Source organism: Haliotis rufescens, unplaced genomic scaffold (genome assembly GCF_023055435.1).
Source record: "Haliotis rufescens isolate VD_foot unplaced genomic scaffold, xgHalRufe1.0.p SCAF_1, whole genome shotgun sequence".
In the NCBI taxonomy this organism is placed as follows: domain Eukaryota; kingdom Metazoa; phylum Mollusca; class Gastropoda; order Lepetellida; family Haliotidae; genus Haliotis; species Haliotis rufescens.
In genome coordinates, this window is record NW_025963779.1 from 23042144 (window position 1) to 23050102 (window position 7959).

Here is a 7959-nt window from a genome sequence, read left to right on the forward strand (position 1 = left end):
AGGTAAGATAAACAAGTTATTTGAATGGAAAATGAGTGAGTGAGTTAAAGCTTTACGTCACATCGGCAATATTTCAGCCATATCGTGACGAGAACATTTATAATACTGACACTAAAATAAAAAACCTGTCATCGACGGACAGTATAACAACTAGCATATCACAGTTTATAAGTAAAACTAGTTTAGAACAATTACAAGAATAACCTATTATTCAACAATACATTATAAAAACGGGCTACAGATCGCCAGCAGCCAAAGTTAGGCCACCTTACTGGGGACCGTGAGGACTTACGATACTTCTGCTACCTGCACGGCTCCCCAGCATGATTTACACCATCCCTTCAGCTGCTGGCAATGGTACGCAATTAAGCCATAATTAAAACGAAACAAATATACTACGTTTAAAAACAGTGGTAAGAATAAACGTACTTTCAGGACGTGGTCTTACATATGCTCTCAGGTGAATGGAAAAGACATTTGATCTATTATTCTATATGTATTTTCTTACTGATATTTGTGATCTTTCTCTCAAAGCTATAGCGTCTACAGGTAGTTGGTAAGGATAAACTGTTTTCTTACTCGATTTAAACTTATTATTTCACCCGCGTGACATGACTCTCACATGTTCAGATAAATACAGTATTATATTACTAAATACTTTATGAAGTAGTGTTATTTAACACCCAATAATAGTTCCTCTTTACCACCAAACACACCAATATTTGTGTGCCTATAGTACATGCTATACAATGAGTTATTCGAGTCATCAAGCACAATAGGATATTGGCCGTACGTCTGACTACCATATATAAATGAAGAAAATTAATCATAGTCCTCAGTAACATGTATATGTCCTGTGTTAATAAGGCATCACACGACTCCTGCTCAAAAGATGTTTGATCAAGGTTACAACATTCAAGGCCTCGGTAAAGCTTTCAAAACGTTTTATGGAAGACATGTGGATGACATTTCTAAATTTGACAAAAATGATGTCCGATGCAATTCCCTTTTTAGAACCGTGGTTTTTTTCAGGTGAACAATTCTATGGTTTTCCGCCGCTTCTAGCAGTATTCCAGCAATATTACGGCAGGGGCCGCCAGAAATGGGCTTCACGAATTGTACCCATGTAGCTAGAGAATCGAACCCGGGTCTTCTGCATGACTAACGAACGCTAAAGCAATAGGCTACCCCACCAACCATTGCTAAACATAACATTATTTGTTTTGAGGGTTAGGTTTGTCTACAGTTTGATTCTCCTCTAATATATCGCGAAATGTCCATAAAAGGGAATGTGGTCAAGGCATATCTATTATGAAAACAGAAATGTCAATAATTTGGTTACAGAGAAAATATCACCCGGTGAGACGGAGGATTGGACCAGGAACATAAAGCTTGGTCTCGCTTGAGGGCCAATTATAATGGAGGATTCTGTAATCATTTTTGTAATTGTAAAATGATTATCCATCATCCTCTCTTTACGTATGTGAGGTTTTAGTTTGGTTTTTAAAATCAAAATGAATTCTCGTTGTTTTATATACATGTTAAAAATATTTCGTGGATATCCCTAGCGGGTTGACCTTTATCCATTCAACCCTGTACCACATATATTTTGTACGAATTTATTGTCTCACAACATGTGGTTAATAAACGATTGTTGTTTGGTCTTCGGCGTGAAAAGCGAACGATTAAACTACTAGGCTACCCCACCGCCCCTACCAGTTTTGAACTTGGATTCGAAAATTTGACTGAAATATACAGGTTATATAACTTTATGACAACGGAGAGGATACAAGTGCTAAGTGCAAATAGATATACATGTAGGTGGAAGAACTATAAGACAAATGCTGAATGGTAATGGAAGATGTGACAAGATCAGCTGACCTTCATTTTTTTCTGGTGCACTTCAGGACATGTTGGGTAATTTGTTCTCGAGACAAAGAAATCAGATACGCTGCTCCGAATGCTTCGGACGGCCTACAGATAATTAAGAAATTTGATATTTGAGAAACCACAGCCAACATCGAGAGTTTGTTGGATTTTGACAGAGATGTATCGAATTGGAGCAAAGGATGTTATTTTGATTAGATTGAACCATAAAAATCTAAGTTAAGAACTCACATGAAACTATTTATCTTGGTTTCTAGGTTTTCGTCTGAAACGAATGATGCATTAAAAAAATCAAATTCATTGTTTTAATTTAAATATTAATTCAAGTGATTCTGAAACGGAGAGACCGGATCCAAACGGATTGTTGCTGCACCATCTTGAATCTCCTAATAGTCATTCATACGCACAATGTTTCTGTCATCGTATCCCAAATGCGGGATCGATACGCATGATATCAATCACTTGAGTGTCTGGTCCAGACTCGATTATTTACAGACCGCCGTCCTATAACTGGAACATTGCTGAGTGCGACGTTAAACATCAAACAAACAAACAAACCTGTTTACTAAGGTGAGATGCTTTTGTGGAAAAGAGGAATATGAATGAAAGTTGAGTTTTTGTTGTTGAATGTCAATAAAATCACAATGTCAGATGAACCAGCTACACTGCATCATGGTATCGTTCAATAATAACACGCATGCAGAATTGCAGCTTCATTCATGTATCATCTTCAAAGGTGAACATTTACAGAGCAAAGAGATGCATTTTAAGAGAACTTAAAATGGCGGCCATTTTGGACATCAGAGAGCAAGCATGTGAAGTACATGTTTCAATGGTCCTGCGGTTTCTCCGGAGAAGTTAGTTCTTTACGGATCACAAGCAGGCGATAACATAAGCTCACCAGAGCTAATTATGGATGCATTACTCCACATTATCATTTTATCCTAAATCCAAATTCTGTAACTTACATTGCAAGAGCTGTATTTTTATTAATCCTCCGAGATTGTAGGTGGAATTGTGCGTTCTCGGGCGACTATTACAGTTTTCCTATAATTAATACAGCGTTAAACCAACCTTATTAATTGAAATGAATGCATCATTTACCGGATTGTACACCCTGTTAAGCTTTAATTAACACTTTTCATACATAGTGTTGAGCAAGAATACTCCAAAAACGGATAATCTGAAAGGAATTCGAGAATAAGCTTTAAAGTCGCTATGTACTTGTCGTTCTGTGTGCAGGGAACATGCCTTATTGCAAGTTGTATATGTACATTTACGGATCAATTTCTGATATGTTTTTCTGCATCTTAATTATAACTATTCGCAGCCGAAATGTTTGTGCTGATTTTAGGCATAAATCAACAATCAAGAGAACAAGAACCTTTTCCAAGATTCCGAATGTTTTGTTTGTTAGTTTGTTGCGTAAAGCCACACGCCGGGGCCTGCGTATAATCGAATTCTGTTTCAAGTTCTTCTCAGTTTGTTCATCCTTTAACGCCACAATCAGCAACAATCCAGCTACTGGTATATGACGGCTGCCTGTAACTTTGATAAACATTATGAACACATTATGCTGTTGGTTTTGACCTAACGTTCGTCTGTACGTTGCCCCAGTTTTGTTTGTTTTGTTGTTTAAAGCTGCTCTCAGCAATTTTTCAACAGTAGTCTGTAAATAATCGAAAATGTATGGTTGAGAAATCATACAAAATGTATACACACACATACATACGCTGTTACCACTAAATGTACCACCAAATCAAAGTGGAATTATCACAGGGTGAATTCTCAAACAAGGATTTGTTTGCATTTATGCAATCTTATAAAGGAATCCAGTTCAATTCTGACGAAACATTTAATTTTTGAATTCTGTACACCACTATCGCACTATGACTTCATTCCTTGGTCAATTTGGCATTTGTTATGACACGTTGTGAAAACAGCAGATATGCTTGTATCCGTCTTCAAATGTTCAGGTCAGTTTGAAAGCAAATCTGAAAAAGATTCTGAGAGAAAACTCAATATGTGAAACTCTGGACGTCCTCCATAATAACATCAATGTGAAAATTGTAGACATTCCCATGGGTAACATTTCTGTTCCCCACTTTGCTGATCTGTTTCGTTATGCATATAAATCGGACTTTCCGTCGGGTTGGAAAAATTAAAACACGAGAATATAAAATTCGGGCATTTTGATGACCTGATTTGCTTCAGTTATGGCCAAATAGGCAATTCCCTTTCAAAGATTTACCCACTTATACTAGAACCAGTTTCCTCATCACCGCCGTCATAGAGCGGAGAAACAAACAGGATATTTAGACCTATGCATAACAAGATTCTAACTGACAAATAGTAACCACAAGTATCCATGACTAGAGGGAGGACTTGTCTCCTATTACAGCAGCACCAGTCTTTGGTGTCTAAATGTCACAACTGTTGAGGTATAATCAAGCATGCTCTTTCTACGGGGATTTCAAAGAGTGTCATACAAATCTTGCTCGAAAGATGTTTAATGAGGGTCACATCATTCACGTGAGTGGTGAAGCTTTAAAAAGTGTCACAGGAGACATATGGAGGGCATTTCCAAACATGATTGATGAATATGATGCAATTACTTATTTTGAGTTTTTCCCCGTGTGTTGCACGTGATGAGTCTTAGCATGAATTTGTGGTGGGTACCACCAGTGGCGCCATCAACGGGTGCTGTTGATGCTTAGTCGTCGCCGGACTATACAAGCAGGTATTGGATATTTCTTGCAAACAAACATGTGATGTTTGGTAATAAAAGTTTGAAAATAAATGAATCTACATCACAAAACCGTTATGTAACATGATCATATCAATCAATAAGAATGATCAACCGCGCGTTCAGGTGCCCGAAATGTAACAGTTATAATGAATTCTAATAATGTCGTATCAACTGTTTTGTTTTTTCATTCCCATCCAATGATTTCTTTCTGTTATTAAAAAGTGTTTTGTTTATGACATTTATGGAAACGTCCTCTTGGTAACGCTTCATACGTTCATATGGCTACCGTTGGGCTATTGTGTGTGGTTATTGTGTGTGTGCAATGCATAGATGCTCTGATTACTTTGGTAATTAGATAAATTGATGCAGTGGTGAATTCTACAAATATACCTACTGTAAACATATACTTGCATTAAGGGTCATATTTCGCGCGAGGTCTTCAAAATGGCACAATGTTTATCCGTGAAGCAAAAGACTTCACGTATATGCTTAACATCAGGTGGGTGGAATCTTATGTTAATCTTCGGAGTGATTGCAGTATCAAACTAATTTGCCTGGTGTTACCTGTCCCTCTTACCACCGTTTTCCCATTGGAGGTAAGACTGAATTTTAAAAATATTCTTTAAAACATGTGCCTGAATAAAACAAGACAGAACGCCTATTCTAAGAGTCTTGATACAAATATAATTACAACTGCTGTAACAATTTGTGGGCCACAAATGCAAAAAAAAGTAAATGCTTCGTGGGCATTGGTGCCTCACTTCAAATACTGCACGTCAGTAACTTTTATTACGATTACAGACTTTTGAAATTTCCTACGTAAAATGAAGCATTTGCTGACATATTAAAGAGCCGAGATCAACGCGTGCCCATTTCTGACTGTTCATATTCCAGGCCTATCAAAGAAAACCAGCACTCTGGAACAACTAAGCTATGTGTCCTGTTTAGCTTTTCAGAGCAATCAATAAGTATTTTAGATTACATACTCAAGATATGTCTTAGTGATGACCATGATGTTCTATTGTGGGCGGTTCTGTTGTGGTCAGAATGCGTGTTGTTTGAGACGATTGGCAGCCTGTGTTAAGAAGTGTAGGTTCCATTATAAATCTATTGCAACATTTGCCGATAGTATTGCATGTATCTTGCTATCTTTCACGTGAGAGGGGGCGTTTGGGTAGCCTAGTGTTTAAGGCGTTCGCTCGTCACGCATGTTTCTGGCGTCCCCTCCCGTGATATTGCTGGAATATTGCTAAGAGCGACGTAAAATCATACCCACTCTCACTTGAGAGGTACTACTATCAAGTGAGACCTGCTGAGAGGTGTTACATTTCAATTTTAAGACCTGCTTGGAGGTTTCACTGTTGAATTGTAAATGAATAAATAAATAAATAAATAAATAAATGCTTTCCATATTCATACGAAAAGCTAAACGTCGATTCTACCATTCCAACTATATCATGAGCATGCGTTTATGAATCACCATCAAATAGTTGTGATACCAGGTGTTCGCATCCTGCGCCTCCGGTGACACCCGTCACAAACTGGCTCTTAATTTGGATCTAATACTGATTTTTGACTGGTTAACGTGCAACCTAAAATATCATGTCTGGTATAATTGCAACCCACTATTTTCCCAGTGAGCCACCAGGGCAGGTGAAGAAAGGGTGTTCAATCTTACAATTCATGTGTATAGTTGTCTGCATGCTGCATGTGGTCTCTCCAGCCTGCTGTTATCGAATCCTTTTATACCATGCCTGCTGTATTGTTTCACTATAAGGTAACCCGATGTTTTCTTATCAGGTATTTCTTTCAAATACAATGCTCTTGGCCCTTGGCATTGCTCGTCATTCCGCCTGAAGAGGTAACCCAAGCTGTGTCATGTTGGCGGTTACTGGGTATCGGGTGTAAATTCTCCGCCCCAGAACTTCCTACTGATGTTCTGTTTGGGTCATGACAGGTGACGTACCTGACAAGTCCAATGTCCGAATGCCTTCTCGTGGGAGATAATCGCTGTCGACCTAGAAACGATGTGGTCTGGCATTGTCATCTTGCACTTCAAAATTTCGGCCGATAATTCTACCGAAAGGATCAACGACAGGACGCAAAATTTGGTCAACATACGAGGGGCGTTCAATAAGTTTTGCAACTTGGGCATTTGTGTTTACACAAGCAATGTCAACTTGTGGCAGGTGTGACACGTGTCATAACATCAGGTTGACACGTGTCATAACAAGTTCCAGACACAACAATAAGTTAGATGTGATGGCTTCATTCACCTAAGGGTGGTCACAATCATGGATTTTCTCAACATGAACAACACACTGTAATAAAGTTCTTTACAAAGGATGGATGCAAAGCAAAAAAATCCATGATCGCATGTGTAAAGTGATGCCATTGGTCTCTACAGTTTAAAAGGGGTAGGGAGTCCATAGACGATGATCCAAGGTCAGGCAGGCCTTCAGACGCAACCCAACCGGAAACCATTGCTGCTATAGAAAGACGAATTTGGTCTAACCGAGGAGTGCAAGGATCTGAACTTTCTAGGGAATTCCAAATATCAGCTGGAACTGTTGTAGCCAGCGGATAAGGGTCCAATATGAAGACATAACACGAACAATGATTAAGGTCAATGTCCTGAGAACTCCATATCTCGGCAGTGTCTACTGCCTGACATTTCCTGCCCATGAGAGTATGGACCACTGCCGATTTCGAGGGCGACATGAGGACCTTACATTGTCGTTCAATAGCAATGTTGCTGTTACATCTGCTGTATGCGATCTATCACTGTGGAGCCTTTCATCAAATTGTTCTGCCAGTGTATCCGCCCACATCATTATGTTGCCAAGGCAAAATTTGCCCTTTAAGCTCCTACGATATGGTACACAATGTCCTCTCATCAGCTCGATGCAGCAGAAATCGTAACTGGTCGCTGAAATGGTTAATTTCTCCATTAGGGATCGGGCAATTGCAGTTGACGATGTTGTTGTCTGGCAGGCTGTTAGTCTGTGTGGCCTGATTCAAAAAGGCAGTTCCTGGTCATCCTTCACGATCCAGAATTGTTGTTGTTATAGAACTTTGGTGCCGTTTGAAGCTGCCCTGGACAACTATTTTAACAGTCAATCAGACCTGGGCCGGTTACGTGACGTTCTACGCTGTTTGTAGCGACATCTTAATCCAGAGATTACGGTTCTCCTGACAATCGTCCGACGACGTTGTGCAGATGTACCCGTGTTTCTCGTGTGATATAATTTTCTGTATTGTTACTTTCGGCTATAAAGCATTTGGTCGTTGCTGCGTTTTGATGATTCCAACAATGACATTAA